At 50.3% G+C, this 12652-nt stretch overlaps 1 protein-coding gene and 1 long non-coding RNA gene across 2 annotated transcripts in view; one reads left to right on the top strand and one right to left on the bottom strand.

Moving 5' to 3' along the window:
* Nuak1 (NUAK family kinase 1) overlaps positions 1 to 12652 on the top strand; it is a 67528-nt gene that overhangs the window by 17909 nt on the left and 36967 nt on the right. The window lies entirely within an intron of this gene.
* The window catches only part of LOC113457371, a 14517-nt gene continuing 1935 nt past the window's right edge, over positions 71 to 12652 (bottom strand). Inside the window, exons 2-4 of the long non-coding RNA XR_003377961.1 lie at positions 8269 to 8304; positions 2649 to 2944; positions 71 to 903 (exon numbers count right to left, since the gene is read on the bottom strand). This is a non-coding gene — a long non-coding RNA (uncharacterized LOC113457371). The remainder of the gene's footprint in view (positions 904 to 2648; positions 2945 to 8268; positions 8305 to 12652) is intronic.

Here is a 12652-nt window from a genome sequence, read left to right as displayed (position 1 = left end):
AGCTGCCGTGTCCCCATCCCTGGAGCTGCCGTGTCCCCATCTCTATAGCTGCCACGTCTTCATCCCTGTAGCTGCTGTGTTCCCATCTCTCTGTAGCTGCCGTGTCCCCATCCCTGGAGCTGCCACGTCTTGATTCCATCATAGAGGCTGTTTCTGATTCCATGTGTCCAGTTTCTCTACATGTTTACTATGGCTAAACTTCCTGGAATTACATTAAAACATGAAAACTCGGCATGCGTGTCTGCAGGGGCCCAGGGCATGGGTTCTGGGGCTTTTCTTTGAGTGACTTTTATGGGGGCTGTGCTCCATTCTTGTATCGGTTCTGAGAGCGAATCTAGTAAAGTCTGTGTTTTTGAGTCACTGGATGAACCTGCGTGTGGGGAGTAAGGTTCCTGGGGTCATCACTTGGTTTGCACGTGGCTGAGCTGGGTTGGTCTCATGACTCAAGGTCACGTGCATTTCCTCTGTTCTACCTGTTACTTGTGTCTTAGACTTTGGGTTAAGGGGCAAGTGGTTTGGGAATGACGGAGTCATGCTGTTTGGAAAACTGAAACCGGAAAAACAGCCCTTCCCTTAGATCAATCATCTACGTTGCTCAGGTGATAGAATTTTGCACAGCTGTTGTCTTGAGGGGATGAGAAGCGGCGTTTGGCCTCTTCAGCAGGCCAGGCCAGTCTCTGTTGGAGCGCCAGCCGTAGGTTAATTCTGAGATGGACGCAGAAGCACACTCGAAAGCAGCTTGCCTTCTTATCTGCCCATAGCTTACGTTTTAGGACCTGCTTAGCGCCTAGCTCTCGGGGAGGATTGCCTTACTGACTTCTCCGTCCGTCTTCTCTGCAGATGGGGTGCTCACATCAGAGACAGGCTGGCTTCAGATGTCTGCTCCGGGGTGTTTTAGCTGAGCTGTAGGAGACCATTAAACAAATGTAAGAGTTTGAGGGGAGAAGAGAGCTGTGTCTCAGACCAAATGTTTTACATGGAGAACATCTGGGGAACATTGGGATTTGTCAGTGTGGTACACCAGAAAACAGCTTGGTGAGGCTCCGCGGGGATGCCTCTGGCCCCTGGTGACTGGGTTTCACAGTTCTACTGGGAGGGCCTGTTTCTTAGGAAGGCAGTGCTCCGGGAGGAGTGTCTCTGGGGCTACACACTCTGTAGTGTGCCAGTTAGCTCAGCGTCCTGACCAGATCACCAGCACTCATGAACAGTTGGATAGCCGAGATGCCCCCTGAACCCCGGTCTCCAGAGAAGAGAAGTGTTATGTCATGCTGACACCTGCTTTACCAGGTGTCTCCGTAGACAGGACAGAATGCGGGGGGACATGTGTGACCCATCGGGAGCCACAGGGCTGCGGCATACAAGGATCTGGGTTGGAACCGTAGTGTTGACTCATGACCTGTGGGAACGTGACATGGTCCTTTTGAGAATGGTTGTTGTCTCCTGCAGCATAGCCTGTCTCATGAAGGGGGGCTGTAAAATACAGTGGGGTGATGTGCACTTAGAGGGGCCTGTGCACAGCACGACCCTGTGCAAGCTGTGGCCTTAACCACAAGTACAAAAGCAGCTGATGTAGGCCGCAGAGGGGTCTGGGAAGACTGACTCCCAGACTTGTAGTTAGTGAAGGAGGTTTGAGTGGGAGATGAAGGCTTCGGATATTCAACCTGTCTGATCCATCCCAACTCAGCCACTCTCTTGGCTTTTGGGTACGCAGGAGTCAAGACAATGGCGATTCCTGCCTTGTAGTTTGCTTGCTATGCCCAGGTATTGACCAGGAACACCCCTTCCCCTTTGTTAGAGCATATTTTGACTGTGGTTTGAGTGGCATAATGACTGGTAAATATTTGTAGGTGTGAACAAGATTTGCCAGGAGATGCAGAATCTTGCACTTCCGTGCCAAGCATGTCAAAATGCTCCTTTTTGATCTTCCTTCCCCAAGGAAGCCATACAGTAGTTTACAGCGTGGTTATTATGTTCCTGAGAGCTATAGCATGAGAGGAAGTTTGAAGAATCCGGATGGTGTCATTTTGACCAGTATTGGGCAAATGAAACTGTCATATCCCATTCCAACAGAGATAGAGGGTGAGGAGAAGCCACCCGAAGGGAAGGTCTCTGCCCTGCTCTGCAGAATCAATGCTTTCTCTAGAGCCATTTCCCGACAGTTGCTTGCTGAGGGAATGAACTCATTACCACAGTTTTGTAGAAACACAGCTCCCAGGCCTCCCTCTCTGACTGTGCCTGTGTCTGCCTTCACTGACCAGATGGACAGTGGAAAGGGCTACATACGGATGTGTATTTTAAGATGAAAGTGGCTTAAATATGAGCTGGAGAAAGGCTTCCGAAGGTGGCTCTGTCCTTACGTTCAGAGATTCTAGCTGAGCTCGCTTACCAACTCCCTACTCCTTGCCAGGGGCTGTACCAATCCCAGGGTCTCTGGCCCCCGGGCTCTGGGAGATAGATTTCTGTATCTCTGTACCAGCAGGTCCCTACCCTCCTTCAGGCCTCATTTATGTTCACCCAGAAAGCATAATAATGTTGTTGCAAGACTTTAATGAGCGAGAGGCTGAGAGATCTAACAGAATGGTACCCGGGGCCAGGCGTCTACTAAGAGCTTGATAACTGGTAATTACCATGATCACTGTTACAATTACCGTGAGTCACCATGAACCTCTTCTCGGCTCCACTGGAAAGATGGGAAGTTCCCAGGCAAGCGATCTGGGAGCAGCTGGGGCTTCAGCGCCTCAGAGACAGGTAATGGAAGGCTTGGTGGCAGGTGGCTGCGGTTTGGGTTGGTGGAATGAAGTGACCCGCGGCAGTTTTAGCCCTGTCTTTTAAAGCTCTTGGCGTGCATCTTCACAGTAAATCTTCGTACGGACTCTGTGCTGGGTGCTTGCTCCATCCTGGATGCACTATGGCTTGGTTTGGATATGCCGGAGAGGTGGCTTTGCTGTGAATAGAGTTTATGAATATTGGTGAGGGGGGTGGGGTGGGAGGGCACCCAGGCGTCCAACAATAAGAGTGTCTCAAGACCGCTGCGGAATACTTGACAAGATGGAAACGTTAGCAAATGATAGACCGGGGAAGGATCCTGGCAGAGAAAATGACAGGCGGGGACCTCCAGACATGATACACCTCTCCCACCCAGGCCTTCCCTGCGGTCCCTAGCATGATCACAGGGACATGACATGCTCTCCTATGCTGGGGAATATTATTTTCAGGTGTGTGACTTTTGTTTTCACCGCATTTGTTTAACTCTGTGATGCTGTGCTACTGAGCCTGTCTAAAACACCTGATGGGCCTAATAAAGGGATGAATGACCAATAGCGAGGCAGGAGCAAGGGTAGGCGGGGCTGGCGGGCAGAGAGCCTCAATAGAAGAGGGAGCAAGAGAACAAGGAGAGGAGGACATCAGGGCACAGCCGCTTAGCTACACAGGAAGCCACGGAGAAAGAAGCAGAGAAAGGTATACACAGAAATAGAGAAAGCTAAAAGCCTAGAGGCAAAAGGTAGTCACAATAATTTAAGCAAAGCTGGCAAGAACACAAGCAAGCTAAGGCCAGGCATTCATGACTAAGAATAAGACTCCGTGTGTGATTTATTAGGGAGCTGGGTGTCTGGCCCCTCAAAAAGCCAAAAGAGTAAAATATCACTCAACACTCCCACCAAGGCCATCCCTAGAGGCCCTAGGATGATCACAAGTCCCTTCCTCAATTTTCTCAGGGGGTGGGAAACCAGGATGTCGTACTGGCTAAGTCTCCACTGAGATGGGGGTACGGGGTGGTTCAGGAAGTGCCAGCCCAAGAGGAGTATACTCCATGGGGTCCCTTGCCCTTGCTTGGGACTGTTTTGTAGCCTGAAGAGTTGTTGTTACAAGCATCCTTGGGTAGGCCTTTGGGGTGGTAATTAGGGAGCCAGAAGCTGAAGACCTTCTGTTAGGGGTGTGGGCTGGGAGCAGCCTATTCATTACCAACAGTGAGCGCCAAGGGCTTCCCTTTGTGAGGAACAAAGGTATTGACGCTGGTAGAGTGGCTGAGGTGATAGACCGAAGCCTGTGACATCTTCACTCCCTCTGTGCTATGGCCGTGCACACCAGAATTATTATTCCTAGCTTTCTAATAGCAGGAATTCTGTCAGGATAAAAATAAACTTCTGATGAATCTTTCCTTATCAGTTAGAGCATCCACGATAAAGACAAAATAAAACTCTACTGCAAGCAGTGACTTCATGTCCCTGGACGCCTTTACCTGTCGGGTCCTCCACCAGGGTCCCTCCACATTCTAGCATCTGTAAGAACTTGCTCAGCTGGTTAACGCCTCTGCATCCTTGTCAAGACACAGTTCCATGGCTTCCAAGACACAGTCCCCTGCTTCTGCCCGGTGTATTTCACCATCTTAAGACTCTAACGACTTTGCTCAGATCCCCAGCCAAGGTGAACTCAGTAGACTACTTCCCTTTCTCTTTGGAAAGTGATCTTGGCCTCTTAGGTCTTTTGTGTCCTTTGCTCATTGTTTCCAAGGTCAGTGATTCACTGCCGGCTGAAGTTAATATTTAAAAGTAGCGTTTGCAGAGGATTAAGCAAGGATGGAGGATGGGACCCCCTCTACCCCCACACACCCAGTATGCTTCATGTCTGATAGCAAACCAGGTTTGTACCCAACTAAAGTTTGCACCCAACTAAAGCAACATTGTTGCCACAGCTCTGCAGACATCACCCTGACATTGAAGGGAGGTGAAAATCTTCCTCCAGGCTATAAAACAACTCATACTGCTTAGGCAGAGCTGTCATTTTCTTTCTCACTTTATTGGTAATGCAGGAGTTCTGCCATAGGAGCCCGCCTCGTGTGTAAATGTTAACAAACCTCTGTGTGCCAGTTTCTGCTCCAGGACTCCCTGCTCAGGCTTTTAGTCTTGTGTATTGTTAAGTTTGGGAGCCTGAGCTTATATTTCAACGACCTTGGGACTCTTAGGGCGGTAGGCATGGGACATCCTAACACCCTTACAGCTCCAATGTCTTCTTAAGAAGCCCTGGTTACTCTTTCCATTCTCTCTGCTCCATCCTGTACACAGCCTGATATGATTCCCATACTGACCTCCTGAGGTCAGCCCCATTGTCAGATGGGAAAACAGAGCATGTGTCTTAGTTACTCTAGGACCTCCCCAGCAAGTTCTCAAAGTACTGACAGGCCAGAGTCCTGATGCTGGCTTCTCGGTGGTTCCGTCTGGAACTTTATGGGGTTCAGAAGTCCATAAATACAAGTTGTCCAGCCTTGACTTCCTGAGCCCTGCTCTGAACAGCAGCAGGGATCCTAGATTAGAGGTCTTCCAGCTGATAGGCTCACTCGGCCTCAGGTTCATCCCTTCTACCCCTCCTCAGGACAGTTGCCACCTGTCCTGAAACCAGCTATACTTCATGGGCTGGGGACATGGATTAGTGGGTACGAAGGTGTTTGCTGTGCAGGCATGAGAAGCTGAGTTTGGGTCTCCAGCTCCGCTGTAAAAGACTGGGTGTGTGTGTGTGTGATGGTTCACCGGCAATCCCGGCATGCAGCAGGCAGAGAGACCAGATCTTCAGAATAAGCAGACTAGACTAGCTGATGCCACCGACTCTGGATTCAAGGGAGAGACTCCGCCTCGATACATGTGATGGAGAGTGACCAAGAAAGACAATGGCAACCTCTGGCCTCCACATGTGTGCGCACACACACATCCAGGGATCCACCCATGTGCCCCGCCCCCTCATAAACACGCACGTACACCACATACGTGCACTAAAAATAAATCCGTTGTGCTGCAGAATTGTGCTCTGGTGTGTTTGGCTTTCAGAAATGTGCACAGCTATAAATAAGCAGCAGTTTGGTGATTCTGGGCATGGCTCCCAGCCTTGCGTTTTGAGTGCCTTTGCGTATCTGACCATGTCTGAGTTAACATCTCTGATGCCCACCAGCAGGTTTTTTAATGCCTTGGGCCATGGCTAGACTGTAAAGTTGCCCATCCACTTTGGCTCTGGGCCTTGCGTCATCCAGAGGCTTAACTTTGAGCCCGGACAAGTGAAATGTTTCTTGGCAGCAAAGTTTCCGTACGCTGGGGGTAAATTATCCGGGCCGCTGGCTTCCTGCAGGAAACATCTCACTTTTAATTGTCCTCTGTATACACGGGCAGCTCGTTACCTGTTAGCCATTGAGTGTGTAATATGAGTGTGTCATATATACGTTACAGAGAATAAGAGCCAGCAGGGTCAGGGACTCTGGTTTGAGATGACAATTCTCAATCCTCAGACAATAGTCAGTCCCCTGAGATATAAAGTCTTTGGTATAGTGAGTTCCAGGTCAGCCATGACGACGTAATTAAACCTTGTCTCCAAAGAAACAAGGACTTTCTCCCCACCTACCCCCACGAACCCCTCCCCAAACCAAACCAAACCAAACCAAACCAAACCAAACCAAACCCCTGTGATAGCAGGTCTCCCTCCTCTCACCTGGTTGGGGCATCCGCTGCCCATCCCTTGACAGTTGCTGGTTCAGAGAACCTGCCTGCCCCTCTTGGCCAACTCATTGCTCGCTGTTGGCATGATCACCCAGCACTGCCTGTCCATGCACTCTCTGTTCACCCCTCTTGGTTCTTGCCGGGTCAGCCGTGGTCACTTGCTTGTGTTTATAAAACCCTGACTCAATACAAGGAGTGCAAATCTGCCCTGAGATTCCTTAGCCCTCAGTTCCCCTTCCTGCAACATGGGGCCATTCTTGGCACAGTCCTTGAAGAGGGAAAGGAGGATGGGGGCGGGCACAGAAGAGTGTGGCGTGACTGAATCCACAATGACATCCCCGGTGATTGCTCTGAGCTGACCCAGACCACGGAGACCAAACTTTGTTATTTAAAGTCTGGCGTTAGAACACATTGTTTTTCATAGCGGAAGAAAAATGGAAATCATCCGAGCAATCATTTTGTTTCTGACGGGAGTTTTAGAAAACACAGGGTCGAGACAGGTCATTGAGGACCATAGTTTTCCAAACTTCTTGCAGTGGTGGGCAGCCTCAGGGCACACACATACAATCCTTGGCTTCTCCCCATTCTCCCTACCCCTTGTCTGCAAAAAAAAAAAAAAAAAAAACAAAAACAAAAAACCCATGTAGGAACGTGAATAAACAGGCCGGAGAGGAAGGCGAGGAGCCACCTGCCCTGAGGCAGCGCTGGCACAGGCCCTATGGGGCCTGTTGAATCCTGGCAGCTCACTGCTCCACACACAGTGGAGCCACTGAATTGATTAGGGTTTGGGTTGCAACAGAGCCTTCTGGGTGGCACTATCACGATCTAGGCAAAGACTTGAATAACGGCCCTCTGGTGATGTGGGGAATCTCGGGTGTGTGTGGCCCGTGTAGAGCAAGGCTTTGCCCTGAAGTCTGTCCTTGTGTGAGAGGTCCCAGATCCTGGCTGTGCCACAAGCTGCTGCTCCCCTGCTGTGGACCCTGGACCCTGCTTACTAGGCTGCCTTTGGTTTGGTGTCCTGCAGCTCTTTTGGTGGCACGTGGAACGGAACTCGGCAGGCGTGAGATCACACCTTGTAAATGGCAGAGGGGTTGCCAACGGGTGTTGCTGGGGTTAGATGTGCCCTTGTTCTCCATATTTATGATTGGCTTCTTCCTGGGAGGCTTGCTCCTCCAGGCTTCTTCCTTCAGAAACCTCATTCCAAGGAGACCCATCTTATCGGCCTTTGGAGACTTAGGGATTCTTTGACACTGTTATTTGCCATGTCAACGTTCTGTTTTTTGTTTTGCTGTTGTTGTTGTTGTTGTTTTTAGTTTCCTTTTGTTTGTTTTTGTTTCTATGTTTTGAGAGAGGATTTCACCGTCTGGCCCTGACTTGCCTGGAGCTAATTAACTCACTACCTAGATCAAGCTGGCCCTGAACTCACGGAGATTCTCCTGCCTCTGCAGTGCTGGGATTAACAGCATGCACCACCATACCCAGTCCTTATCCGTGTTTATCCTACCTGTATACACAACCTCAGGGTTCAACAGTTTCCAGGCTTAGTGTCTGCCTATAAAATGACGTTGTAGTTAAGGACCAAATGAAATCAGGTCTATGGACGTCAGCTCTTGCTCTCAGTAGGAACACCTTCAGAAGTTTGGCCTGGTAGCAAAGGCCCGTATCCTAGCCACCCAGGAGGCTGAGGCAGGCACAGACCTATTTCTAGGTCAGTCTGGGAGATCCTATATCTAAATGAATAAATAAATAAAAAATAGGGTGGGGCATGCAGCTCAAGTAGAGTGCTTACCTAGTATGCACAAGACCTTGGGTTCAATCTGCAATACTGCAAAAAAATTATTACTGTCAGGTATTACAAACGTTTCTCTCTCAGGACCAGAGACAAACAGGCAGAGCTGGCTCCTGAACGTGTGGTCCCTTGAATAGCATGACTGCCTCACTGAGCAGTTTGCTGCAAACCCAGCATCCCCAGGTCCCACCAGATTTAGAATTTATGTTTTAACAAGATGCCCAGGCATGTCTTGTTGGAAGGTGCTGTTTTAGGATAGTCTCTGCAGGCCAGCACTGAGCAGTGTATAAGTAACTATTCGTACAACAGGACTGAGGACCAAAGAGAACTGCCTCTACCTTGGTTAGAGCGTAGAGTCTCCCTCACGCCCCCGTGCAATTTCTACTGTATGCTGGGCCTCTGTGGAAATGTATTTAAATTTCAACCTGTGTTTGCTGTAAGGATGGAGGAGGATGGGGGCGTGTGGGGAGCAGCCTACGCGCAGCCTACCTTACGACTTGCTATGGCTAAACTCCCTGAGTATGACTCAGGACTTGCAACATTGTATCCTTCAGCCAGGCCTGGTCTATAAACACTGCCATTCAGTGAACAGATGTCCAGGCTCTTTAACCCCATTGACAGGTGAGAAAGCAGAGTCATGAAGTCTGGGATTGCCCAAAGCTGCCCAGCCAGGAGAAAGCCTGTGCAAACTGGTCTCTGCCTTTCTTTCTCCTGCCCTGGCCTTGCTTGTCACCAGGCTTTTGGTCGGCGTGGAGAAGCCACCTTGATAGAGAAGGCCCCACAGGCTGCATGCAGGGCAGGTGGTTTGTAGTGACTAGTCAGTGAAAGAAAATCTGCCAGCCCTGAAGAGAAGACCGAGCCTGTTACATTTAACAAGAGAGGGGAATTGTCTGGGCTGAGTGTGCCTCTGACAGCAAGCAGTCAGCACAGGGCAGAATTCACAACTCCATGGCCAAGCCTGTCGCTACTGCATACGGTTTCCACATTAAACTATAGGTGGCCTTATTTAAAAGTAGACTGTTTTATATGTCTCATAGTGCTGTCTAGACTGGGGAACATTTATGACCGTGGCTGCGGTAAGGCAGACACACACACCTGAGCCTCTTGCCCCAAGCTCGCCCTCTGCCTTGTGCTGGGAAGAAGTGGAGCTGGGATGGGAGGAGATGTGTGATTTAAGACATCTGGCCATGAGTCCTAAGCCCTCTGCTTCTTTCCATGATCTTTTGTAGGTGTGTCGGTTGAAAAACAGGGGAGAGGGGCATTTCCGTATAACACCACACACGGAGGCATATAGTTCTTAAACGGCTTGACCACAAGAGTGGTGACATCCTTTTTCCTGTGCTTTTTTTTTTCTCTCTCTCACTGTCTGTATCTCCACTGCCCCTTGCCTTGAGGACATGGTGGATGGATATGTTCTCTTGCGTGTGTATCCTAGTCAGGTGCAGGTGCTCAAAAAGCCATGAATCATGAAGGCCGAGGTCATGAGCACGGACATAGCATTTCCTTGTTTAGCTGCTGGGCATTTGCAAGAAGGAAGTTGGGGTGACTCTGGGGTTGCTTTATGGGTTCAAGTTGTTTTCCTTCCTGTCTGAATCTAAGGGTGCAGGTATCAAAAGGTCCTCACAATGGCTTCACCTATCTTGAGTTTACCATTTGAAGGTGACATTATATTACATAACCAGGATGGTGCTGTCCAGTCCTGCCTTGACTTTGGGGGAAGCCAACGCCATCTCCACACGGATGACCTCCATTTGCTGTGTCTTGAAAAACCAGGAGGAATTCAAGTTTGCTTTGAGGATGAAAGGAAGGGTCTACCTATGGGACACTGAGTAAAAGTGACCAACATTTCCTGAGCAGTAACCGGCCCAAGCATATCATAAGCATCTCACATGCAGAGTTTGTGGGCCCAGGAAACAGATTCTGTTAGTTCCTCATATATGGAGAGAAAACTGGGGTATGGGGAGGTTCTACAACCTGTTCCAGTTCACACAGCTAGAGGATGGCTTCAGCCAGGCCACCAAGCCACGCTTCTAACATTTCCCCCCGTAATATCTGAGGAGTTTGCTCAATTTATCCGTCACCTTCTTGAGGCAGATACCCACGAAGGGGTTGTGATTATGGGTCTCTCTCTCCCTTTTGCGTGTCGGGGTCCTACACAGAGAGGCCTAGTGTGCAGCAAACAAGAAAAGAAAGAGGACTCAGTTGTTAAGAAAAAGACGGAGTGGGATGGGTATAGATGAGCGATGTGGCCGTGCCAGTTGGAGGGGGATGGCACAAAGCAGAAGCCAGCAGGAGAGGGATGCCAAGATGCACAGCACACACAGCCCGTCTTGTGTGTTAGATGCTCACTGAACACTGACTCGTAGGATCGCTGGGACTGTTTTCTTGGTTTGCCGTTAACTGGCTGGCTGACTGTGGAAGGGGCCATCTCCACATGGGACCCAGCGTCTGCCCTGGCTGCTTTCATTGGCTTCTAGCTTTTGTTTCTCCCCGGCTTCCCACCATCCCATTCGACATATTCAGTGGAAGGGGCTCTGCAGTTGCAAAGAAGCTTCGGTTGCAGGGACAGTCACCCTGGTTTTTTAGCAGTGTGGAGCCCTTTGAGTTTCTGCAGCTCTGAGGAGGGCTTGATTAGAATATGGGCCCTTTTCCTCCATGCCCAGCTGGAAGCCTTGCCTTGGCAGAGGCACCATGAGACCCCTGGCCTGTTGTTGGACCCTTGCAGGGAGTAGACAGAGGACTCATTTTCTTATGCATTAGAATGTCCTTACTTCTCTGACCGTGGAACATGAAGGAATGTATTACAGTTGTGATTTGACAATAGAGCTTCCTTGAGGCCAAGCTCAGCTTGCTGCACAGCCAGAGGGGTGGTTTCTGTCCTTGGCCCATCTTTAGTCTTGGAAGGAATGTGGAAGTTGGTCCAGCAGCCACCCACATTCTCCAGGGCCTGCGTGTGTTCACTGTCTGTTTCATCCAGGAATCAGCTCCCAGGATACAGGCCTCACTCAGCCAGAGAAAGCTTCCCTATGATGGTTTTCCATCTGACGTAAGCAGAGGAGACTTTTCTTGCTGCACACTGAATGGGGCCATCAAGAAGACCTGTGCAACTCTGGGCTGGCACTGTGGTTACAAGGGGCCTTGAAGTTCGAAGGCGCATTCATCTCTGTGCTGTTTTATTTAACCAGACCGACGGTCTACCCAGGATCTGAGGGGAGTGGTGCCTCCATTGGATCCCCAGCTGTGCGTCTCCTGGGTTACACCTGTACCATTCTTGATTGCCCACAGAGACAGGATGTCAGAGAGACCAGAGATCATCTTTCATGTGCAAGTATAGGCAGCATCATTTAGCGTGTGTGCCCTCTTTAAAGAAAAAGTTTTGCTTGTTCATTTACTTAGTGTGTGTTGTGTTTGTGTGCGTGCACACGCACGTGTGTGTGTGAGTGTGCATGTGTGTATGGGCACCTGTGTGCTTGTGCACGTGTGTGCATGTGTGTGTGTGTACGTGTGTGCCTGCACACATCATGTGCATCACAATCACGTGATGGTCAGAGACAACTTTACTTCTTTGGAGACACTTTTCACCAGCCACTGTGTTCTCTAAGGCGGCTGTCTTGCATCTCCTGCTGCACTGTGTGCTCCAGGCAAGGCGACCGTGGCCTTTCCGGCAGGTGATTCTCATTGTGTTCACTCCCCTGTCACCAGAGGAGTGCTGGGCTGACAGACAGGAGCCGCGGTATTTGACTTGTGCCTCCCTCCCTTCCTCTCAAAACTTGGGTTACAGGACTTGAATTCCTGTCCCCAGGCTTTGCTGCAAAGCACTTTTAACTGCTGGTGCTCCTCACCGGCCCCGATTTCACCACCGCTTTTTAGGCTGGGGTCTAAACTCTCCTTTGCTTTTTCTTTCTCCCTGATGTCTGCCTGGGCCGGAATGTCTGTTCAGGTCTAGCATGTGCCAAGTATGGGGGTTGAGGACTGGAGCCATGGCTGTAGCCCTTGTCCATGGCTGTAGCCCTTGTCCATGGCTGTAGCCCTTGTCCACGGCTGTAGCCCTTGTCCACGGCTGTAGCCCTTGTCCACGGCTGTAGCCCTTGTCCACGGCTGTAGCCCTTGTCCACGGCTGTAGACCATATCCACAGCTGTAGCCCTTATCCACGGCCGTGGCCCTTATCCACAGCCGTGGCCCTTATCCACGGTCGTAGCCTTATCCATGGCCATGGCCCTTATCCATGGCCGTAGCCCTTATCCATGGCCGTAGCCCTTATCCATGGTCGTGGCCCTTATCCAGGGCCGTGGCCCTTATCCATGGCCATAGACCTTATCCACGGCCGTGGCCCTTATCCACGGCCTTGGCCCTTATCCTTGGCCATAGACCTTATCCACGGCC

This window comes from Microtus ochrogaster, chromosome 24, assembly GCF_000317375.1.
Source record: "Microtus ochrogaster isolate Prairie Vole_2 chromosome 24, MicOch1.0, whole genome shotgun sequence".
NCBI classification, from domain to species: domain Eukaryota; kingdom Metazoa; phylum Chordata; class Mammalia; order Rodentia; family Cricetidae; genus Microtus; species Microtus ochrogaster.
The sequence above is the reverse complement of the archived record's forward strand: the minus strand, read 5'-3'. Positions and strand labels throughout refer to the sequence as shown.